We start from the raw sequence: 24,910 nt of genomic DNA, 5'->3' as shown, positions 1-24,910 counted from the left end.
GTGGACGTCCCTCTGAAAGTCACAGACTGTTAGCATAGCAGCAGCTCAGAGGTCTTCCTTCACTTTGACAAGAGGCAGGGGACTTGCTGGGCTGGGTTGTGGTGGAACCTACAGTGAGGGCCTCCGCCTCCCAGCATGGACCCTCCTGAGTCTGACTCTGCCGGCCAGCTTTCTTCTTGCCAGACTCCTGCTCAGCCGGCACTCCCAGGTCACTACCAAAAACTGGTTTCATGGCCCCTCTTGTTAACTCAAGGCATCTGCCCTAGCCTCTCATCACCTAGCCTCTCAGGTAGGTAGGTGACACCCAAACCAAGGGACAGCACTATTACAAACCGACCTCCTTAAAAAGCTATTTCGGGCTTCCATGGTGGCGCAGTGGTTGAGAGTCCGCCTGCCGATGCAGGGGACACGGGTTTGTGCCCCAGTCCGGGAGGATCCCACATGCCGCGGAGCGGCTGGGCCCGTGAGCCATGGCCGCTGAGCCTGCGCATCTGGAGCCTGTGCTCTGCAACGGGAGAGGCCACAACAGTGAGAGGCCTGCGTACCGCAAAAAAAAAAAAAGAAGCTATTTCTATGTGAAAAATGAATGGTGATTTTATTTCACAATGTATACAAACATCAAATCATTACATGGTACACTTGAAACTAATATAATGTTATATGTCAATTATACCTTGAGAAAAAGAAGAAAGAAAGAAAAAAACAAAGACAGAAACAAGAAAGAAAGGAAGAAAGAAAGAAAGAAAGAAAAAAGGAAAATAATCAGTGCTCTAGAGCAGTTTTTCAAACTGTTTTACTATGATCTACCTTAAGAAATAAATTATAGCCCAGCACCCACAAGTATGGATGTATGTTTATATAAAATTGAAAGCTTTCATTCAGTAATACTCATTCTTGTCACATGCAATGCACTCTGATATTTTCTGATACTCTAGTCTGTTTCATCCTTTAATGCTTGTTGCAACTCTTTAGTCAGGGATCAGTAAACTTTTTCTGTAAAGGTCTACTTAGTAACTGTTTAAGGCTTTGAGGACCATATAATCTCTGCTGTAACTACTCAAGGTTTCCATTGTGGTGGGAAAGCTGCCATAGATGACAGGAAAGAAATGGGCCCTGCTGTGCTCCAATAAAACTTTATTTACAAAAATGGGTGGTGGGCTGAATTTGGCCTGTGGGCCATAATGTAACCTGATTTCATGACCACCAATGGGTTAAACCATAGTTTGAAAAACACTGCTCTAGAAGACCATTTCCCACATCTTTCCCCCTAACAGAAACCAAATTTCGTTCAGTGTGTACCTCTTCTCCACATAGCACAACCCCCAGGGAGCTTACAAACTGTGACTCAGGAAAGGGACGGTTACTCCTCGTACCAGCGCTGGGTATACATAGGTCAAATCAGCCCATCACGTCACTCACCCAGTAACCACTGTGGCTCCAGGGTGGATGCAGGACTTAAGTTGGCCCCATCAGCCTAAAGAGAAGGGCGTAAAGTCTGTGCTTGGAGAGTGTTTTGTTTCTCCCGGATGATACCCAGGAGCATGGTGCCTGTTTCTCCCGTCATTGGGATTGGAGGATTCGGCCTATCAAGGTAACCAGTCTTCGGAAAAATCCAGTGCCGAGGATGACAGAGCGGAAAGATGAAAAGAATCTGGATCCCTGATTTGACCACATGTTAAGTTGCTTTAAGTCAGTGCTTTCTATTTCTGGTGGCCAAAAGTACCCTGACACCAGGGCTGCCTGTCAGGGGGCTTGGGCCTCCATCCACAGATGGAACCTTGCTCCATTCCAAACAGGTTCAAGCTTCTGGCGAAAGACCCATCCTCACTCTAAGCAGCTGAGGCCTCAAGCCTCCACATCCACGGACCAGTGCCCCTCTCCCCCAGCGGTACCCGCGCTACAGAAACCAGTGGCCTTCAGGACGTTGTAGGCTCTGAGTCTTCCCTTATACATGCTGGGAAGAGTAGGTTGGCACACTCTGAAATCAGGACCAACTCACTTCAATTTTTTATTTGAAAAAATAAAAAGGCCTCCCATTAGCCTTCAGCTGATGAAAGACAGGCTCAGCAGGAAATTTACATCTATCAAATGGGCTATTATTGGGTAATTAAACAAGGAGGCCATTAGATTGGGGTGGTTCTGATGCCTTGGTAGCTACATAAGCACCCCCAAACCTAAGTCAGAATCAATGTACTCGAAACTGAGAAAATGACACTTAGGGACAACCAATCACAAACAGCAACTGAGCTTTCCCAAGTCAGGCAACTGCTTCAGCTACAGCCAAGCAAGTAATTCCTTCATTTTGCTTCAGCATCTTCTCTATAAAAAGTTTGCCCCTAGCTCCTGTCAGTGGTGTGCTCTTAACCACCTTTGGTTTTGTGCTGCCTGATTCGGATGGATATATGTTCAAATACGCTCGAAAATTTTTAATGTGCCTCAGTTTCTTTGTAACACGGAACGGAAACTCTTAATTTAAATGGGAGATATCGGACATCCAAGCTGACTCTCCCCTTTGACCCGGGAAACAGTTTCTCGTTCAGGCTGCTAAGAGCAAGGATAAAACAGAGTATTTAACACTGAACTGTGCATTCAAAAGATAATTAAAATGATAAATTTTATGTTATGTATATTTTACCACCAAAAAGGAAAAGGAGAAGCAGGGAAAAGAGATAAGTGAGGGACTGTGAGGGCAGCAGGGCAGGGGGCCAGCAGGGCAGGGAGAGAGCATGTTGACATCGTACATAACCTCCTGAGAAAGGCAGCCATGAAATACTCCTGTGAGTCTGTTGACATGACTTCATTTCCAGGAAGGCCTGGGTGGGGACTGGCTCTGGGGACATTAGGCTGATGAACTGGAAATACGGGGAAAGGCCTGGGACTGAGTCAGTAGCAGCAAACAAAGCCAGACTCTTCCAGTAGGCCTCTTTCTCCCACGCCTCAGGCTTCCACGTCACACCCCTACCCCTACCAACAGTGCCATGAACTGGGAGGCCAGGAGGAGCATCCTTTTATTTACTCATGTATGTATGTATGTATGTATGTATGTATGTATTTTTATTGAAGTATAGTTGATTTACTATGTTGTGTTAGATTCAGGTATACAACAAAGTGATTCAGACAGATAGATAGATACATACATACTCTTTTTTCATATTCTTTTCCATTATAGTTTATTGCATGCTATTGAATATAGTTCCCTGTGCTATGCAGTAGGTCCTTGGTGAGTATCTGTTTTATATACAGTAGTGTGTATCTGTTACTAATCCCAAACTCTTAATTTATCCCTTCTCCCTCTTTCCCCTTTAGTAACTATAAATTTGCTTTCTATGTCAGTGCCTCTATTTCTGTTTTGTGAATAAGTTCATTTGTTTTGTTTTGTTTTGTTTTTTACATCTTTATTGGAGTATAATTGCTTTACAATGGTGTGTTAGTTTCTGCTTTATAACAAAGTGAATCAGTTATACATATACATATGTTCCCATATCTCTTCCCTCTTGCGTCTCCCTCCCTCCCACCCTCCCTATCCCACCCCTCCAGGCGGTCACAAAGCACCGAGCTGATCTCCCCGTGCTATGCGGCTACTTCCCACTAGCTATCTATTTTACGTTTGGTAGTGTATATATGTCCATGCCTCTCTCTCGCTTTGTCACAGCTTACCATCTTTTAGATTCCACCTATAAGTGGTATCATATGCTATTTGTCTTTCTCTTTCTGACTTACTTTACTTAGTATGATAATCTCTAGGTCCAGCCATGTTGCTGCAAATGGTATTATTTCATTCTTTTTTATGACTGAGTAGTATTCCATTGTATATGTATACCACATCTTCTTTATCCAGGAGAAACAATCTATTGGGAAATTCCTGCCGGCAGGTGCCATGACAGGAAGGGCAGGGAGGATGGAGAGGACTAAGAAAAATGCCAGGCTTGCCAAAGCCCTTGACTTGTTTCCACCTCTAACTTGCAGGTTCCTACTAGGGCCAGGAGGAGGGAAAGGAGGAAAAGGATGCTCAGGTCCCAGCCATCTGAGGCAGGGGCTCTCTGGTTTCACTCAGATACTGATGCTTGTGAGGGACATCAGAAAAAAGGCACGATCTCCCCTCACTCCACCCAACAGCCCACCTGGCAAATGCAGGTCTCTAAGGGGATGGGCTCTGGTGTGCGAGCAGCGGGGCTGAGCTCAGGAAGCAGCTCCTCTCTGTTCTTGGTATTTGGGAGGAGAGAGGAGATGAGGTAAATAGCAGTTATCCCTTTCATCAACTACATCCCCACGAAGCAGGAGAAGGAGCGCTGTAATTCCCTATGTCCCCATAATGACCGGCTATCTGCTCTTTCCCTCAGCTTCTACAGGCTGAACTGTAGCGGTTTCCCCTAAAAATGAAATTCCACCACATATAACAAAACATGGGAGGTGGTCGAGGTCTCTCAATGCTAGGCAAGTAGAGTCATGGAATTAAGGTGCCCTATTTCAGAAAGAAAGAAAAATAATTTTTCTGGTTCTGGGAAGGACCCATGTGGGATTTCCAAAGAAAGTAGCAATTTAGAGATAGAGTCGAGTGAGGCCAGCAGCTAGGCAAGACTGCTGGGGGGCAAGATCCATCTTCCTGCCCCTGATGGATAGCACCTCCTCAGCACGTTGACGCAAACACACACACACACACACACACACACACACACACACACACACAGACTCATCTGAAGTGCTGCCCATCACTAACATTTTCAATTTCAGACCTGACAAGCCAGGCTTCCTGACAGCTGGCCCAGTATCCAATCTTCCTGACGGAGCTTCATCTCTGACTAGAGCCTCAGCAGTTTGTCCAGAAACGTACTTTAAGTGTGGGAGGCAGGAGACCAGAAGGACCAGGAGATGCACAGAAAATAAGAGATGAGATAGGGGGACTCCCAGCCTGGTCTCTCATTCATAACAGTATGTATTGAGCTCCTGCTGTGTTTCAGGCATTATCCCCAATAACCCCATGAAGTAGCTATTCTGGTGGGGAGCAGGGTACAGGGTGGCGGAAGGGGCGTAAGCTTGGGAATCAGCTCTTGGATTCAACTCCTGCTCTGCCATACATCAGGTGGAGAAGCTGGTGAGCAAACAGACGATCCATTCCAGGAAATGGACAGGCTATCATCAAAGCACTAGGTTCAGTGTCAGCCAAATGAACAGGCCCCTTGGAGGAGAGGGTGCTGGAGCCAGAGGCTGAGTGGAGTTCACTCAACAGACGTGGAGAGAAGAGGCTCCAGCCAGCACAAGTCATGTTTATGAAGGCAGAAAGACAGACAGAGCCCAGTGCATTTGGGGGCAGTGCACAGGGGTACGGATTGGAAGTGACGAGCAGCAGGGATGGGACTGGAGCCTGGTCAGGCATGCTGATACAGGTAGATCTCTTCTTGTGGATGATGAAGAACTATTATATTTGAAGGAATCTTCAGCAAGGACGAGATGGATGAGCGGAGTCAAGTGTGGAGATGCTCTGTCAACCAGGAGGCTATGTCAATAGATGGGGTGAGAGTGGAGAAAGCCCAGCCTTAGGTGGCAGAGGTGGGGTGGGACCATGGGACAGACTTGAGAAACTTGTGGGTGTGAGAGTAGGGTGAAGGGGGAGGAGGAGAAGCAGATGCTGGACGTTTGGAGAAATGTGTAGGAGTCGATGTGATTCACCAGTTCAGGATGTGCAGGAGAAGGAACACGCATCGGTCAGGGTCCCCACAAGAAATGGGGGGGGGGACTCAAATTAGCACAGTGCAGGGAGAGTTTTCTCGTAAAGGTGTGTGTGGGCTTGGTGTAGGGGAAAGACAAGGGCTAGTGCAGCAACTTGGGGCTGGTAACGGCAGAGGGGAGGAGTTCCAGGCCAGAAGACAAGGGAGAAGACCGTTGCATAGACCAGAAGGAGAGAGCCACATAGAGGAGTTCTCTTGAGAGGTTCTGCGACCTTCTGGCCAAGGGACTGCCAACCCAGGTGACCTCACCGGGAGGATACCAGAGGGATAAATGCCTAGTTCCATTTTCTTCCTTTCCTCCAGTGGTGTGAGGGACCTACTAGCCAAAGCCAACTGGAGACCAGCCAGCACAGGAGCCCATGCATGCCATTCCCCAGGTCAGCCTCCAGGAGGCAAAGCAAGGCAAAGAAGTGGGGGAGTGGACCTGAGGAGCAAAGAGCAGATTCGAGGGGGGCAGCACTCTGCCTGAGAGCAAGCCCCGTCTCTGCTGCTCGTCACTGTGTGGCCTCGGCCAAGTCACTGAACCTCTCTGATCCTCACAGAGAGGTTGGGCCTGAATACTTAGGAGTCATCGGTGGAAAGGTAGACACCTTGGCGTGGCCGCCATTTCCTAGAGAATGTGTAGTAGGGGCAGAGAGACTGGGGACCTGGGGGAGGTTGAGGAAGGAGCCCAGGGAAGGACACTGGGAAGGAGCAACCAGAGAGTGGGCAGCGTCCTCCTCTGGCCTCCTCAGCACTTATCCCTCAACCTCTCTCACTGGATTTTGTTGTCACTGTTTCCATGTGGCTCCAGTCAAAGTGTGAGCACCTTTGTCCCCACCCCCCAGCCCAACTAGGCTGACACCTACTCAGTCCTCGTGGGTTGAGTGACTAAGTCAAAACACTGAAGAATCTGCTTCTGAGAACTGGGGGACTGGTCAGTGGGCTCCAGCAGAAGGTAGAAGACAACCTGGGGTTGGAGTCAGGATCTCAGGCTGAGGAATGACCCCAAGACCTTGCGTCCACTCGACGGACATCTACTAGGGATTGTGAAAAGGAAATCAAAATGCAGTCGGTTTTGGTAAGTGAGCTCTCTAAAACAGAGCCAGGAGGCCTTGGAGGAAGTGTGACTTATGCACGTCCCAGCCTGGGTGGAAGCTGACCTTTGGACCACTTAGTGTCCTGACAAAGTCATCCAGAACTTCTGCCAGAAACTCAAGATGCTTATCAGACCCTTACCCTAAAACAACCTGTGATGGTCTATCCCTGAAGGACAAATATTTCCTTTCTTGTGTCAGAAGGCAGCCTCATGGCTTTTGCCTTTATAAGCCCCTGATTGTTTTTATTTCCCCAGAACACTTTTTCAGTTTTACCCAAATCTTTCTCCCAAACTGCAATTCTTAAGACCCCAAATAAAGTTCTTTGTTCTTTGCAGCCTTGATATTGGTTATTGTGCAATAGGATTACCACGTGACCGGCACTGTGCTCGAGACTAGAGGCTCCGACCTGTGCTCAGAGAGATGGCCACCAGGGTAAGTGTGACAGTTCCCCACAACAGAGCCATCCACATGGCCTCACTGAGCGCAGACCGTTGTTAGTGGGATGTGGGCCGGGGCCGGGGTGGGGTGGGGTGTGGTATCAGGCAGGTTGGAAGGTGAGGGAAGTTGAAAAGCATCCTGGGAATGAGCAGAGCCTGATTTTGGAGGGAGGGGGGAGCGTGCGGGGGAATGTGCAGAAATGAACTCAGTTTAGTGTTTAGTTTAAAGTTTTTTTTTTAATTTAGTTAAAAATTCAATGCAAGAAGGAGTGAGAGACCAGATTCGGTGGGTAAGCAGGCAGGAGTTCATGAAGGAACTGAATGCCCAAACTTGGACTTTTAATCAAATTCAAGGCAATGGGGACCCCTGAAGGGTTTTGAGAGGAGAAGAACATAGTCAGGTGTGCTCTGAGTGGCCTGCTGCAGAGGGAAGGTTAGCAAGCATCACCCAGATGGTCATTATAACAATACGTACTGTGAAAACCTTCTTTGAGTGCAGCTTTTGCACTTGCAGATGCTAGCAAGGTCCCAACCCACCTGGCTGGGATGCAAAGTCCAGGTCCCTGGTGAGGGCGAAAACACGAGAAAGAAAAAATGAAACAGTTCGTCTTCTCCTACTAGGAACCCATCCACCTGGAAGAGCTAATATAAGCGCAAGACCCAACACAGCCCTCCTGCCCGCTCTGGGCTCTGCCATTAAAAATCCAAAAGGCTGTGGTCTGTGAGTTGCCGTGAGGAAGCAAATGGTTGTTTCCCAGTCCCCGGAAAAGAGTGAGCTCCACAGTCCCTCACACAGGATGAGCCATGGAAACACGTGGAAAGTAAAAACTCAGGGTGGTCCGAACACGGCGATGATGGAGCATCAGAGCAGACAGCTGCAGGAGCCACCTGCCCGCGCAGCCCGTGAGGACACAGAGGCTCACAGAAAAGAAGCAGGTATCATTTCCAGCCGGTGCTGACTGAACAATACAATAAATGGAAGCTGCTCTACATTGGGTCATAAATCTGAGCTGGCCAATTTCCCACTGAAATAAGTCAGCTGCCTCCTCCTGGAGAGCCCCGGGGGGCCCTGGCCCAGTGCAGGCCCTGCATGACTCTCTTCTTCTCATGAAAGAATAATCCTTCAATTTCTGAAGCCGCAGAGAGTATGTGGGTGATTGTTTTCATATTATTCTTCAACCCATGTTGAAATATTGCATTAAATAAAAGCAGTTAAATTAAAAACAAATAATTCTCTTGGTGGCATATTGGGGAACCTCTTCAGCCGAGGGACATTTTCTACTTTCCTCTATTTTTTTTTCTCATGTAAGAGTTACCGACTGGGGCTTCCCTGGTGGCGCAGTGGTTGAGAGTCCGCCTGCCGATGCAAGGGACACGGGTTCATGCCCCGGTCCGGGAAGATCCCACATGCCACGGAGCGGCTGGGCCCATGAGCCATGGCCGCTGAGCCTGCGCGTCCAGAGCCTGTGCTCTGCAGTGGGAGAGGCCACAACAGTGAGAGGCCCGCGTACCGCAAACAATTAATAATAATAATAAGAGTTAGCAAATGAACATAACTTTTCTTGAGAACATCTTGAGATCAGCAGGGTATGGAGTGGCACATTTGAATCATTTAAAGTAGGGGGTCTTGGGAAGCACAGCCAGCCGGGGGTCACTACTCGACCCGAGGGCATGGGCCAGCTGCAAATCACCAGGGACAGAGCTCTGCCCCTTGCCTACCCTCAGGAGGAAGGAAACCCCAGCCCCGCTTCAAGCCGCCCTGCCTAGAGATGGAAGAAGTCCTAGGGCTGGTTGAGGTACAGGCAGGAACAGAGGCTGCCTGTGGCAACGTGAGAAGAGTCATATCAAGTCTTAAATCAGAAAATGGTAAGAGCAGAAAAAGACGCGTGGCTCTCCTTAACCCAACTTCCTCCATCTCCCTCCACCTCTCTGGGTTAGTTTCTGATGTACAGCAAGGTGTATACATATTCTTTTTCATAGCCTTTTCCATTATGTTTTTTACTACAGATAGTGAATATAATTCCCTGTGCTATACAGTAGGACCCTGTTGTTTATAGTAGTGTGTATCTCTTAATCCCAAACTCCTAATTTATCCCTCCCCACTCTTTCCCCTTTGATAACTATAAATTTGTTTTCTATGTCTGTGCATCTGTTTCTGTTTTGTAAGTTCATTTGTATCATATTTTAGATTCCACATATAAGTGATATCATGTGATATTTGTCTTTCTCTGATTTTCTTCACTTAGCATGATCATCTCTAGGTCCATTCATGTCACCTCAAATGGCATTTTTTCATTCTTTTTTTAATGGCTAATAGTCCATTGTATACATATCTAACATCTTCTTTATCCATTCATCTGTTGATGGACATTTAGGTTGCTTCCATGTCCTGGCTATTGTAAATAGTGCTGTTATGAACATTGGGGTACATGTACCTTTTTGAATTAGACTTTTCTCCGGATACATACCCAGGAGTGGGATTGCTGTATCATACGGCAAATCTATTTTTAGTTTTTTAAGGAACCTCCATACTCTGCCCTCATTCTTATTGGGAAAAACAAACAGACAAACAAAAAAGGAAATCCTGCCTATGATTATAAACTAATTCAGGAAAGTCAAATGATTTCATTCCATACTCCAATGCTGATTGATTATAATGGCTGCCTAGAGGAGTGTTGAGACCGGGTCTGAAGTCATCTCTGGGCTCCGTGGGAGGGAGCGCCAGCACTGAATGGTGATGTCTGTCATGCGTACAGGATGGGAAACTGTTGGCACACGTGCCATGTATTTTCTAATCACGGGACTCTGTTCAGAAATAATCCATTTATACTGGATTTATCCTTGAAAATATCAGTGAGATAACAGCCGAAGGCTCAGGATCAAGGGAGTTTCAACTCCTAGTAGGAGGCCCCAGTTATGTTTTTGTCTCTACTCACAGAAATGAATTCTAGCAGTGCATTTAGCCTCCTGGTTCAGGTCAACGAGTTGGAATTACAGTTCTTCCTTTGAGAGCTATAGATTGTTGGTGCTGGGAATGGGGTTATGACTCATCAACGTTTTCCCCAGCTCTAGTGGTTCATGAAATAAACTGCTTAAAACAAACAAACAGGGCTTCCCTGGTGGCGCAGTGGTTGAGAGTCCACCTGCTGATGCAGGGGATGCGGGTTCGTGCCCCGGTCCGGGAAGATCCCACATGCCGCGGAGCAGCTGGGCCCGTGAGCCGTGGCCGCTCAGCCTGCGCGTCCGGAGCCTGTGCTCTGCAACGGGAGAGGCCACAACAGTGAGAGGCCCGCGTACCGCAAACAAACAAACAAACAAAAAAAACACCTTTTGGCAAAGAGGTCAGGGCTGAACCTTGGAAAGTCTGCCCAGGAACCTTGCCTCCTGGACTGCCAATCCTTTCTAAGGACGTGGCCCCCCTGGGTGGCCACCCTGGGAGGAGGCCAGGTGACACATAAACATGGGCCAAGATGATTCCCGTAGGCTCAGAGGATTCACCACAAAGTGAAATACTCTTCCCTCAGTTAGTGGTTCATTTCAGCTGAAAATAAGACCTAGCATGTACAGGTCTCAAGGTCAACAGTTCCTACCATGTCCATGCAACAGTCCTTTGAGAATTCTTTCCCCGAGGCCAACAATTAATTCCCTTTAGGAAACAGGACTGGAGTGGCTGGAAGGGGGTCAGCCGTCCTAACAGGGCTGAGCCCCATTCTCTGCCCTTGCTGTTCCGGTTCCAAATCCAGCATGGACAGAGGGGTGTGCACACAGCCTTGGAGCGTCCTTGTGGAAAAGGCGCTCTCTCTCTCTCTCTCTCTCTCTCTCTCATAGGATTTGAACAAGATGACAGGCCCATCCTGCATACAGTTCGATAGATTTACAGACAAAAGGAGTATGTGTCACTTGCAAAGCAAGCCCCTCAGTACCAACAAGCTCAGTCTGCTGGAAAAGGCTCTGTGTCCCCCTGGCGTGCAGCCCAGAGAGGAGGCATATGGCTGGACACAGAAGAAAACAAAGTTGGGCAGAACATGCCTTGGATGAGTTAATGAGCCCAGGACTGAAGCTCCTTTATTGATGTGGGGAAATGTTAACATTATATGGCTAAGTGGAAAAAGCTGGAAACAAAAAAGAATCTACAATGTAATCCCCATTTTACACGTGTGTGTGTGTGTGTGTGTGTGTGTGTGTGTGTGTGTGTGTGAAGGCATGGACACACACAAAGAACAAGATGGAAAAGAGAAGAACTAAAATGTTCACATTTTATCTTGGCAAGGAGGAACTGCTAATGACCCTGGGTTTGGTTTATTTGTCTTGGTGGTTCTTTTGTCTTCATACGTTTCTACATTTTCTGTTTTCTATTTGCGCACACGTTCTTTCGGTAATAGAAAATGAAGTAAATGTTACTTTAGAATAATTAGAAAAGAGTGGGAAAGGGAATAATAAAAAAGAACATGAGTATTGGCATTATTTAGAACTAATAATAATCCTCATTCTGTCCCATCTTAGCTGGTGTCCTTGGACAAATTATCCTCCCTGGCCTCTGGTGCTCTCCCTAAAGCACCTACACAGTACGTGCTTAGACAGAGAAGGCAGACCTACTGTTTTTATGGTGGTTGGTTATTGTTTTCAGAGCAAGGGTGCTTAGCAGCCAGCAAAAGATGATTGTGGTGCTAGGGAGAGATTTTTGGTTTCCCCTGCTGAGACCGAGGGTCTAGAGTGGACGTGAGGCAGCCTGGTGGATGCCAGGAAATGGTGCAGCTGGGAGGTGCCCACACTCACCATCCAAACCCTCCGCAGTGCCTCCAACCCAAGCATGGGGAGTACAGACCAGCAGAGACCTTGGGGACCTGGTCAGCAAGATTCCAGCCGCATCTATGGCCATGACTAATGTGAGCTAACATTCAAGAGTCTGGGACACAGCCAGCAGACATTTTCTTTGTGAAATACTGTGTAAGTGCTTATGAGTAGGGGGCCAAGCCAGGCTGGGAGGGGGGATAGATGGATTCACCTGCAAGTTGATGAGACCCACAGCCAAGTAAAGTGGTTGGACCTCCATGGCAGAGGCACGAGGGACACAGGGGATACCAGGATGGGGCTGAGCATGGCTCCAAGGGCTCTGGGGACATCGTGCAATGTGGGAAAGATCATCCACAGTGGCCCAGCAGCTTCTGCCACAAGGAGCAGTCCCAGGTCCATTCTGCCTTGTAAATCCGGCTCCAAAACGCTCAATTTCAGCAAGAGCTCCCCAGAGTTCCCAACCGGGCACATAATTTCACCTTCTTAATAAATCACCGGGAGTACTCCTGTCCTAAGAAAAACAAGAAGAGGAACAGCCAGAATCTGTCAAGAAGTTAATTGAAAACAGCAAAATAAGACAATATAATTCCTTTCTCAAGGGCAGCCTTGGAGGTCGGGTACTGTCCATCTGAGGCCTGCTGACCCAGGGCCCCCCAGCTGCTGGGAGGAGGTGCTCCTGCCTCCAGCAAACTGTAGCTCTTCCCTCTCTAGCAAAGCTACAAACAGCACATCTTTGTGCACCTCCCAACCCAGGAGCCAGAGCCACAGACATCACGCAGCATCAAGAATGGCTCTTCTAAGAAAAGCTAGAAAAAAATGCCTCTGTGTATTATGTGCACCTGAAAAAGGCACTCGTGTGTGTTCATTATATGTTTCATTTATGTGTTTGCATCCTCTCTTGTGTGATGATGACCAAACTAGGATCCGAGCATCTTAGAGCTGGACGGAAACCCTGAGATTAGACAGCACCCCCAGTGCCCAGCATTGCACCCAGGACTGAGGTACCATGTCCTCATTTGATGGGTGAGACTATGGTCATGGTCACAGACACAGTTAAATGCAGGTCTTCTGCTCCCAAGTGGCTCTATCCCATTGGTCCTTCTTCAGGTCCATTCAGCAAACCAGAGCACACAGTGAGAAGGCAAAGCTGAATAAGACAGAGCCCCTACCCTCGAGGGACTGGTGGGAAAAGCAAGGATGTACATGACTGTGATGTTAAGAAATAATACTAATAATTCAAAACCTGGAAATATGGCCACAAGAGGACAGTAAGTCCTTCCAATGTCATTTGGTCATTGTTTCGCAAGTCCACCCAAGGATTATTTAGTCACCCAGGGGAAGGTATCTTTGTTTAATGGCTATTTACCATTAATTAAGGGCTCAGACTCTGTGAAGTTACATGTTAACTTGTAGATCATGTCCAGTAAAGATATAAATAATGTCTATTCAATAGAAAGCATAATATTAAAGACTGATTTTTTTAACTGCCTTGTAAGACATTGACCAGCTGTTTTGTTTTTAATTGGGGTAAAATACACATAACATAAAATTTTACCATCTTAACCATTTTTAAGTGTACAGCTGTGTCATTAACTATATTCACATTGTGCAACCATCACCGCCATCCATCTCAAGGACTCTTTTCATCCTGCAACACTGACACTCTACACCCATTAAACATAACTCCCCATTCTCCCCTCCCACCAGCACCTGGCAACCAAAGTCTACTTTCGGTCTCTATGAATTTGACTATGCTACATATCTCATATTAGTGGAATCGTGCAGTACTTGTCCATGAGACTGGTTTATTTAACTTAGTATAATGTCCTTAAGTTTCGTTCATATTGTAGCATGTGTCAGAGTTTCTTTCCTTTTTAAGGCTGAATCATATTTCATTGTACATATACACCACATTTTGCTCATCCATTCGTCTGTCCATGGACACTTGGGCTGCTTCCACCTTTTGGCTATTGTGAAAAATACTCCTATAAACTTGGGCGTTCAAACATCTGTTGAGACTCTGCTTTCCGTTCTTGTGGATATATATCCAGAAGTGGAATTAATGGATCATATAATAACTCTACGTCTAATTTTTTGTGGAACTACCATACTGTTTTCCACAGTGGCTGTCCTGTTTTACATTCCCACCAACAGTGCACAAAGGTTCCAATTTCTCTGGATCCTTCCCAACACTTGCTACTTTTTGGTTTTTTTATTCTAATGGGTATAAGGTATCTCATTGTGGTTTTGATTTGTACTTCCCCAGTGATTAGTGATGCTGAGTATCTTTTCATGTGCTTATTGGCCATTTGTATATCTTCTTTGGAGAAATGTCTATTCAAGTCCTATGCCCATTTTTTAAACCAGGTTGTTTGGGTTTTTTGTTGTTGAGTTGCAGGAGTTCTTTTATATATTCTGGATATTAACCCCTTATCTGATACATGATTTGCAAATGTTTTCTCCCATTCCATGGGCTGTCTTTTCACTCTGTTGATAGTTTGCTTCCATGCACAAAAGTTTTTAATTTTGATATAGTCCAACTTATCTATTTTTTTCTTTTGCTTCCTGTGCTTTTGGTGTCATATCCAAGAAATCATTGCCAAATCCAACGTCATGAAGTTTTTCCCTTATGTTTTCTTCTGAGTTTGATAGCTTCAGCTTTTCCATTTAGGTCTTTTGATCTGCTTAGAGTTAACTTTAGTACATGGTATAAGGTAAGAATTCAACTTCATTCTTTTACACATGGGTGTTCCACTTTCCCAGCACCAGTTGTTAAAAAAGACCATCTTTTCCCCACTGAATGGTCTTGGCATGCTTGCCAAAAATCATTTGGCCATACATGTGAGGGCAACCAGTTTTGTTCTTAACCTAGATATTTTACTTGAACATTTCCTTTTAAGTGCTTGTAAATACCCATTTCCTCAAAATGCTCTTTGAACCAGCTTTGCCAACTTATTGGTTCCCTCATTCATGAATTACTAAATCTTTGACACCTGCCCATTCCATATTTTATGAGAGCCATGTTTTTAAATGTGTGAACATTATGCTTTGACAGTAACATACAAAGCGCTGTGGGTGTCGGGGTGAAGATCATCTCTAATCGAGGGATTCAAACACCTTTTCACTTTTGAAATCAGCCTTATGATTAATGGGTAGACTTTTGGCAGATAGACATGGTGGTTTGGAGCGAACATTGAAGACCGTGGAAACAGCAGGAAGAGTGTTTTCCTTCCTGTTTGCTTCCTTTCTTGTGTGTCTTAGCCAGCAAAGTCTATTGGCCAACACAGATGTGACACTTTCCATGAGAAAGCCTTAGGGAAAAAAAAGCCTCTTGCCTCTTTCATATGTCATTTCTCTTCAGGACAGTTCCCTGCTACAGCTCCAGGTCCTCTCAAGCCTCCACCTCCACCGCACCCCCTTCCCCTACCTGACAAGAGGCTAGAAAGGGCCTAGGCCTTTCCATCCATACTTTAGATTCATCTCTGATTCTGCCTTAACTAGGGAATTGCATTTCCTGGCTGTCTCCATCCCACCACATGGGGCCTCCATGAAATATCTCCCTGACAGACTCTAAAGGTTACCAGCATCAATCACAGGGATAAACAGCAAACAAGCCCGGGACAGAGCAGCCACCTCTGTCTGATCCAAAGTGGTATTAATTAGAAACCCTAACTTCTGGCCACAGAGGATAAGAACTGCCACCCTCAAGTGACCTTTGCCTTGGCGGAGTGTCCCCAGCCACGGCTGGCGGCAAAGACCCTCTCTTTGGGGATCTTTACTCTGCAGGGTGCTTCTGTCCCGCTTGAATTTAACGCTGAGACTTGTGTTCCCTGAGGATCTCAGGTGTGCACATTCCTCCTTGGGTTTTTTTTTTTTTGCGTTACGCGGGCCTCTCTCTGTTGTGGCCTCTCCCGTTGCGGAGCACAGGCTCCGGACATGCAGGCTCAGCGGCCATGGCTCACGGGCCCAGCTGCTCCGCGGCATGTGGGATCTTCCTGGACCGGGGCACGAACCCGCGTCCCCTGCATCGGCAGGCGGACTCCCAACCACTGCACCACCAGGGAAGCCCCCTCCTTGGGTTTTTGAGATCACATTGTTGTGGCCCCCAGGCCATTCCCACCTGAGCTTCCTAGCCCATGGCCGTGGCATTTCCTCAGGCTCTCGGCGGCCACAGCAGCCTGTATGGTGGCTTGACACTGGATGTCCCAGCTTCTGGCTTGCTGAGAGGCTGTCGCTGACCTCCCCCTCCTCCATGGGAACCCATGCACAGCGGTAACCCAGAGGAGCCTCAGCAGAGCCTGTGCCTTGCGTGCTGCTGAGACCCATGGCCTTGGGCCTGCCCACTCCTCTACTGCTCCCAGAGCCTCAGCTGTCCAGACACCCTGACTGAGGCCTCCAGGCATCCCAGCCCCTCAGACTTGGCTCAGCCTCTACCACTGGTAAAGACACCTCCCCGCTGGGGTCAGCAGGGCTCCCTAAGGGGCTGACCAAGGAAGGAGTGAGTGAAGACTCAGTGATCTCGAAGCAGGGCTGCTGGGCTACTTTCCTGGCTGGGTAACCAGTGTGTTCTCTGAGTGGTTGAGGGCAGACTCAGGGTGAGCCAGCCTCCACCCTTTCACCTTTCACTAGCTCAGCAACCTTGGGCAACTCACTCAACCTCTCTGAGCCTCAGTTTCCACATCCGTAAAATGGTGCTCATAATAACACCTCAGAAAGCTGCTCGATCGTAAATATAAAACACTTAGTACAGCACCTGGCAATAATCAATCCTCAACAAATGTTAACTATTTCTTGGGGGTCAGGGGTGGGTTTTGTCCCACTTGTGCAGTTGTGTGTACACAAAGAACACGAAGTCCTAGGGGAAGGACAAGTGGAACAAAGGCCAGAGATCGTGCCACTCATTTCTCCAGGCCTTCTCTTTGCTGACCAATGTTTCTACCAACTCATAGAGAAGGCTGTCCTACTTTCATATTTGCTTGTCCAGAGAGTGATAAACTGTTATCTCCTTAAAGTCATCCAGCCTGCGTTCAGACGGGCCCTTCTCCACCTTGACAGATGGGATTACATTCATCTCCCTTCCCCTTTGGCAACTGGAAAGATCAATGAGACATTAGTCTCCCTGACTCTGACTTTCTCCTGGGGGAAATGCTGACAGCCCAGAATTAATGTGTCAATTGATTTACTCCTGGTGTCTAAAGGAGTAGACAAGACAAGTCCTCCCACTGCTGGGAGGGGAGATGGGGAGAGAGCAGCCTCTGCCACTTTCTGGGTCCGGCTCACAGGCCTGTGCTGTCTGGACTGGTTGAGGAGACAGTTGCAGAGAGACGGATTCACCTGGGATCTACATCCTGGAGACTGGCCGGCCCTAGCTCTGGAGTCCCAAAGCCATGGACACTTTCAAGTTCTACGGCCTTGACAAGCTATAGACCCCTCCAGACCTCAGTTACTTCATCCACAAAATGAGGATGGAGATCCCTGATGGGATGACTGTGGAATTAACAAGAGACAATGTGTGTGAAGAGATGTGCTTTATAAATGTTAATTTTTTATCTTTAAGTACAAGAGTAAATGCAATGTTCTTGAGTGAGAAACCAACCAAGTTTACAGATATTAAAACTGAGGCCTAGAGAGATGAAATCCATTTTCTTTTTTTTTTGCGGGACGTGGGCCTCTCACTGCTGTGTCCTCTCCCACTGCGGGGCACAGGCTCCGGACGCAGGCTCAGCGGCCACGGCTCACGGGCCCAGCCGCTCCGCGGCATGTGGGATCTTCCCAGACCGGGGCACGAACCCGTGTCCCCTGCATTGGCAGGCAGACTCTCAACCACTCCGCCACCAGGGAAGCCCTGAAATCCATTTTCAGTCAGGTAAGTTATGAAGACTGTCCACTGCCTTCACTGCTTTTGACACTGTGATTGCGTCCCTGCCCCCACTTTCTACTGGCTCCTTGGGAGCTAGAATAATGGACAGATGAAGGGTTGGAGAGGGTCACTTTCCTGAGATTTTCAAAGGGATTCCCCACCTAACAGAACATTTGCTGGACACTTTCTGTGTGCTAGATGCTTTCCTAGGGACCATGGAGGGCAAAGACAACACACTCAAGTTCTGATAAGCCCTTGACCTTGAGGGTTTGGTGTTTCTCTTTTCATCCTTCTCTCTCTCACTCACTCGTTCGTGTGTCTTCTCCCTCCCAGAAGCAGCTCTGCCTGCCCCACTGAGTCCTTTCCTTACAATGTGGCCCCAGACTCGGGTCTGGGCCAAACACTCAGGTTGTTGTTGGTAATGATCATTGGTTCGAACAGCTTCTCTTACCCAAAATAAAACTTGGGTTTTGTTTTGTTTTTTCCATGATCTCTAGCTTATTTACTGTATAGAACATAAACTCCTTGAGTGAGGAAGCTCTGCCTGATTTATTACTACTACCCACATAGAATTTGGCAAACTAGGAGTGAGAAATCAATTTTAAAAAATGAAACTACAGATCTACAGTGAGGACACGGCATGAAGCTGGCGGACATACATACTCTGAGATGCATTTCATGGCCCTTATCTCTAGAAGCACAAAGCAAAATGACCAACCTCTCGAATTTCATATTCTTTTACTCAAGCAGAAGAAAGGGCAGATAGCTCTCCCCTCCCCTTGCCAGGGCGTGGAACTTTGCCTGGTAAAGTTGCTCTCTGAGGTATGGAAGGAGCTGTGCGTGCCTCACCTAAGAGCTCTCCCTCACGCAAAGAAGGAAGCCCCCTCCTTGTAGGAGACACTTGAAATGCTCTCTTGCTGCCCGGCCCCAGGTGAATACCTTTGCTTTGCTCAGGCACCTGCAGAACAGATATAGAAAGCAGACATTTCTTCTTCAGCCTCCTTTGCAACTAAAGCCAGGGATGTGATTCAGGCTGCATTGCTTAAACTTACCCACACAAGACTTCAATTCAGAGGCTCTGGGAAAATTCCACTTTGCTGGCAAGGGCAGCAGCAGAGGGGGTCTGGCTTCGGGGCATAGCAAGCATAAGGTTAGGTTCCTGCCACAGTAACGGCCTTGGTACCGCAAGCTGTTGTGGGCTGCCACAAGACCAGTGGCAGGGGTGGCGTGGTGGGCTTGGAGCTTTGTCACTGGAAGCTTAGACTGAGCTCTCCAGCCCTCCCAACAATTGGGTAACCCTGAGCTACCAGTGTCATTTTAAAATTTCCTTTCCTACTCTATAAGCCAAAGTCAGCTTCTGTTGCTTGCAACTAAGAGCCCTGAATGACAGTCTAGTTCAACTTTGCCTCAGCTATCATCTCCTGAGGTCCTGGCAACGATAGCAGCTCTCACCTGTTCACTGTCTGCGGTGGCCCCAGAGACTGTGTGAGGGGCTTCACATGCATCGTCCCATGGAGTTCCCTCACCACTGCTATGAGGTGGATACTATTCTTATCTTCAGGGAGAATTGAAAAAAATCTGAGACATCAAGGCATTAGAGGACTTGTCCAAGGTCTTACAAGAGGGTAATTCAGTGTGGTAACAATAGGTAAGCTCCCGAAGCTAAATTCAGATTCCATGAGAGACGGTGGCAGCCGACAAAAAATCTTCTCGCTCCGCTCTTCACGGCAGGGTGTGCAGAACTAGATGGGTCATCTTGTCTTCACGACATTCTCTACCCTGAAGTAAGGACCAGTAACACTTCACTAAGTTCGTAGACGCTGAAATAAAGACACGAAGATATTTCACTGCCCAAGAAGGATTTTTCCAGGACAGTGGCAGACATGATTGACGAGGGGACACATTATTACCCCACAAGCATGTTTTCTGAAACTCCCCAGGGGCTAAGGGAGTCCATGCTGGGTAGACAGTGAGGGGTAGCCAAAGAAGCTGAAAGCCTGCATTTAACTAAAAGCATCAGTGTGCAGGTCGGCACTGCAAATACATTTTAATACAGGTAATTCCTTTCCCATTCATTTTCAAGCACTTATTTCATTTACACAATCCCAAGGGCCAATAAATCTTGGCATTAAGGCTGATTTGATGTGTGATGCAGACAGTCTGATTAAGGATAGGGTATTTTATCAGCTCCTCTAAATTTCCTTTTCTCTAGTCTACAATTTTTTTATACTGGGCTGATCTTTTTTTTATTCATAAGGGCTTCATTCCCATTTGTCATGGCTGCATCAACCGGGCATCTAATGAAGACTTGGATATGGAAGTCTGCATCTCATCTATCCTCAGTAGCAAAATTAATAAAGCAGCAGGAAAACAGCTTCCTGAACTGAAATGTCCTTGGCCCACGCTGAGTCATCTAAAATATATTTTGCTTGTGTCTTCCAAAATTGGGGCTTAGCTATAAACTTTAGGAGGCAGTGCTCAATTTCAACTTCCATCCACTGATAGCCTGTACCCTACTCCCCTGCCCAACCCATTGCTTGGAGAGGCTTGGACCAGAGTGGCCAGAAGCCTATTTTCCCACTATCCCCTCTGCACACATTTATTGAGCACCTTTTATAGGCCAGGCTCAGGGAGATATAAAACAGGCTCTAGAAGGCCACAGTCAAATGGGTCATGCCACCACTGTTGGCCAATGCAAGAAAAACATCTTAGTTAGCCAAGTGTCAAGGCTGGGAGCAAGCTGGAATGATTATCTGCTCTATCCTTTTGCCTCTGAGAGGGTGAGCCTCCCAACCAGTTTCTCTATAATTAAGGGCTGCCAAACGCCTGTGATCACAGACATTGACTTGTAGACTTTATGGATATATGAGTATATTGGTTTCCCAGGGCTGTCATAACACAGTACCACAGACTGAATGGCCTAAACAACAGAAAGTTATTGCCTCACAGTTGTGGAGTCTAGATGTTCAAAATCAAGGTGTCCTTCTGAGGGCTGTGAGGGAGGGATCTGCTCCAGGCCTCTCTCTTTGACTTGGAGATGGCTGTCTTCTCCCTCTGTCTTTTTACATTGTCTTCCCTCTATGAATGTCTGTGTCCAAATTTCTTTTTATAAGGACATCAGTCATAGCGAATTAGGGCCCACCCTTATGACCTCATTTTACCTTGATTACCTCTGTAAAGACCCTGTTTCCAAATAAGGTGACATTCTGAAGTACTGGGGGCTAGGACTTCAACATATGAATTTTGAGGAGACACAATTCAACACGAGTGTCTCTAAAACTGGTTTAACTAAAGCTTTAAGACAACCTGTAGCAACACAATATAGTTAGAACACCACATGGAGGGTTAAGAATTCCATGTTCAAGTTCTAAATTAGCCACTTCCCCTCTCTGAGCCTCAGATTTCTTCTCTAGAGAATAAGAGAGCTGGACTGGGCCTCCAGAACCCTCTCACGTCTCCAGGATTGTGTTGCTGACGACATAAGAGAAGTTGAGGCAGCACAGGGGGCAGGTTAATGGTGAGGCTCCACCACTCACAAGCAGGCTGATCCTGAGCAAGGATTGATCTTCTGAGCCTCTTAAGTGAGGACAGTGACAGTAGCTACTTCAAAAAGGTTCTCAGGACTAATGAGGCCTGTGAAATGCCCAGCACGCAGCTGTCCCTCCATGTGTACGAACTGCTAAGGGTATTACTGCTCTTATTACTATCAGGAGTTAGGCTTTGGATCTAGGACTCAGCTCTCAGGCAGTGTCCACGATCGGAAGACAGGGGGCTGCACCCCAGTGTCCTATCCAGTAGCTCATGTGGAGTGAGAGGCTTTAGCTGGCAGGACTCTTGTGAACCTTGGGACATGCCTTTCCCCATCTCCACCTTCCAAATCCCATCCCATTCCATTTGGCTTTTCACGTTCATGTCATTAGGGTTAGGGCTAGGATTTCAGGTGATTTTTTTTCTCACTGTTTTATTAATTTTACACACCCTAGAAAAGTATAATAACACATATTTCATCATCTCGTTTAAATGCAGCCCTGCGACCTCACACCCACATGAACACTAGATTGCTTGAGGTCTGTAGTGGTCATTCGGCTCTTATCATCTTTGAACTGTTAGTTGTTTGCTCATGTGTGTCCTCGCCTAGACTGTAGGCAACTTGAGGAGACATATGGGTCTTCTTACTGAGATTTAGCAAACCTTACTGATTGACTCCCACAATGCACCGGCCCTCTTACAGGAAAAATCTCATATCATCCTCCCCACAACCTGATGAGGCAGGTAATGGTGTTACCATGTCACAGATGAGCCCCTGAGGCTTGGGGTCACATGTGTAGGCAGTGGCTAAGCCAGGATCCAATTCTACATCGCCTGACTCCGAGGCCACCAGTCTAGCCTAGTGCTCTCCTCTGCAAGCTGTACCAGCTCAGGAGGCTCGTGGGTCCCTGTAACTCACTTAGGATCCTCCAGCCTGAGCAGAGTTTTCCATGGCCTTGGTGCCCCCTGGTGGCATGTGAGGGCTCGTTCCCAGCCCAGCTTCAGGCTCATTCCACTGCAGCCCTGCGACCCCTAAGCACTTGAAAGAGTGACCAAGGGGGCTGGCCCTGGCGCAGCAGGGCCCTCTGCACCCAGGGAAGGGCTAGTGACACTAGAGTGTCACTTTTTAAATGGACCGCCCCCGCCCCGAGGATTCTGCTCCTGATAGGTCAAAGAAGAGCGCTTAGGGTCTCAGGCCAACAGCCCTGAGATGAACTACAAGGTCTGGTTCACACCACCCAGCTTCTCATCTCCCCTTTCCCAGTCAGGACATGTGGGCATGGGCAATCTCTGCAGCACCCTCCTGGGATTTCCATTTTCCAAGAGCTTGTTTATGGAGTGGGGGAGGGAGAAGAGGATAAAGGTGGTTAAAGTTGAGGACTTAAAAGCTTCTTTACATAACACAGTCTTTTTCTCAAAAAACCCATCAAGATTCTTCAGTAAGTATTACTCGAGTCCTATTGTGCTCCACAGCGCCCAGGATGCAGAAATGGAGAAAACAGCCTTTCTGTCTTGGAAAGTAAACATATAAAAAATTACAATGCAATGAGGCAAGTACTCTGATATGGGTGTCCTGGGACTTCTCCTGTCACACCCAAGATGGTTATCAGTACTCAAAACTGAGAATAAAGAATCATCAAATACCTCACAAGCTGAAGTAGAAAACAATTAGGGGTCAGACACCTTGTCCAACTAACCATCACTCCAGCCAACAGCACTTCCCCAGCTTACATAAGCCACCGCTCCTTCTACAGGGACAAAACAGCAAGAAGACACAGAAAGAGGGGGTGGTGTGGAATAGCCTGCCTTCCCACCTCCGGAGCAACAAGGATGCTTGAGCCAGCGGTCATCCTCTTCCTACGTGCTCATTTTCCCCTTGGAGGCCTTCCTTAGCACGTAAAAAGTGATCACCAGCTTTTCCGGGAATCCTATAATCACTGATCTGGCTTTGAGATAATCACAGATATCCTAGAGCTGCATTAACCAATGGTAGCCACCCATCACACACATAGCTATTGAGCACTTGAAATGTGGCTAGTCTGAATTGAAACACGCTGTCAGTGTAAAATATACACCGGATTTTGAAGACTTAGTCCGGGGTGGGGCAGGGGAATGCAAAACATCTCTGTATTTTAAAAATTGATTACATCATGAAATGATAATATTTTGGACATAGTATTTGGATAAATAAAATATATTATTAAAATTAATTTCACCTGTTTTACTTTTTTTAGCGTGGCTACCAGGCCATTTAAAATTACAGCTGTGGCTGGCTCACATTCCGTTGCTATTGGACGTCGCTGCCCTGAGGGTTAGAAAGCCAGAGCTGAGATGCCCCAGTCCAGCAAAGCTTACACCACATTGGGACCACAAGGGGGCGCTACTGTGGTGCCGAGCTGCCTGGGGCAGGACTTCAGCAGCAAGCAGGCCGGCTCCTCACATTTTCTGATGCTATCTTTTAAGGGTAGCTTTAAACAGCTTTTTCTAAAATTTAAATGGCCCATATTATGTGACCCCGAGGTTAATATAAATCATTTCTCTAGGGCAGGAGTCTAACACTCCTGAATTACAATGTTCAAGACTGGAATTTTAAGGCAGCTGCAAGTTTCTCACCATCACAGCTAGGGAATGAAGAGGGACTGTGAATTCAAGTCGAGAGAAGCCTTGAAGCTGGGCCCCAGAACAGAAGGTGGGCTGTGAGTAAAAGCTGGAGGTAAGAGGGTTGGAGAAAAGGTAGCTCCAGGAGTGATGTTAGGAGGACTTAAGCACAAGGAGTGGGTATTGGCTTATGGGCGATGGGTGACCTCTGGACATACTCCCATTTTCATCAGAATGCTACCAACCTGAGTGTAAATTGTTACCACCTTTCTTCGGGGCAATTTGTAAGTGTATTTTAAAAGCCTTAAAAATGTCAATATCCTTTGACCCAATAATTCCATTCTAGTAACTCATAAGGAAAATTTTAAACTGCACAAATATTTGGCTATAAGGATATTCATCCAGCATTTGTAATAGCCAAAGAACCCAAAATAACAATAAAACTATAAGCAACCTAACTGCACATTGATATGGGTTGGTTAAATCAATTAACAGTTATAATATGGACTATTTTGTAAGTGTTACAGAGGTTGTGTAAATGAATACTTACTGACATGAAAAGACATTTATGCTAAATTCTGTGAAAAGGGTCAGCTACAGAATTGTATGTCCAGTATGTGTGTCAATTTTGCTTAAAAAAGAAACAACAACAACAACATTAAAAGCATACATCTGCAAAGACAATTGGCTGAAAGAATATTCTCCAAGGGATTAATAGTCAACTCTGGACAGAGGCTATGGGTGGGCTTTCTTTCCTTATTTTTTAAAACTGCTTTTATAATTAACTTTTTTAAAGATTATTTATTTATCACAAGTGACACGTTCTTTCCCAAGCCCTCGCCAAAGGGGAAGAACCAACGTTTTCGTTAAAATCCCGACACTTTCCCC

At 46.8% G+C, this 24,910-nt stretch overlaps 3 long non-coding RNA genes across 11 annotated transcripts in view; 2 read left to right on the top strand and 1 right to left on the bottom strand.

The window, feature by feature from the left end:
- Window positions 1–2,897: 2,897 nt before the first annotated feature.
- LOC137219118 (uncharacterized) lies at window positions 2,898–8,447 on the top strand. Of its 4 annotated transcripts, none has more exons than XR_010940988.1 (5): window positions 2,898–3,020; window positions 3,170–3,220; window positions 4,732–4,929; window positions 5,081–7,237; window positions 7,864–8,447. It is a non-coding gene; the product is annotated as an uncharacterized lncRNA (long non-coding RNA). The 4 variants fall into 4 exon arrangements; XR_010940989.1 differs by having other exon boundaries at window positions 4,732–6,786; window positions 7,141–7,237; window positions 7,757–8,447; XR_010940986.1 differs by having other exon boundaries at window positions 4,732–7,237.
- A 2,123-nt stretch (window positions 8,448–10,570) lies between these two features.
- Window positions 10,571–24,910, bottom strand: part of LOC137219116 (uncharacterized) — a 36,051-nt gene continuing 21,711 nt past the window's right edge. For 4 of the 6 annotated variants that reach the window (XR_010940979.1, XR_010940980.1, XR_010940981.1 and 1 more), the window contains one exon: window positions 14,578–19,716. This is a non-coding gene — a long non-coding RNA (uncharacterized lncRNA). Of the gene's footprint in view, window positions 12,548–14,577; window positions 19,717–24,910 lie in introns of those variants that run through there. The other 2 variants (XR_010940983.1, XR_010940984.1) reach the window with 2 other exon arrangements.
- Window positions 23,801–24,898, top strand: LOC137219117 (uncharacterized). The gene is made up of 2 exons (XR_010940985.1): window positions 23,801–23,888; window positions 23,973–24,898. It is a non-coding gene; the product is annotated as an uncharacterized lncRNA (long non-coding RNA).

The sequence above is a fragment of the Pseudorca crassidens genome, chromosome 2 (genome assembly GCF_039906515.1).
Source record: "Pseudorca crassidens isolate mPseCra1 chromosome 2, mPseCra1.hap1, whole genome shotgun sequence".
In the NCBI taxonomy this organism is placed as follows: domain Eukaryota; kingdom Metazoa; phylum Chordata; class Mammalia; order Artiodactyla; family Delphinidae; genus Pseudorca; species Pseudorca crassidens.
The sequence above is the reverse complement of the archived record's forward strand: the minus strand, read 5'-3'. Positions and strand labels throughout refer to the sequence as shown.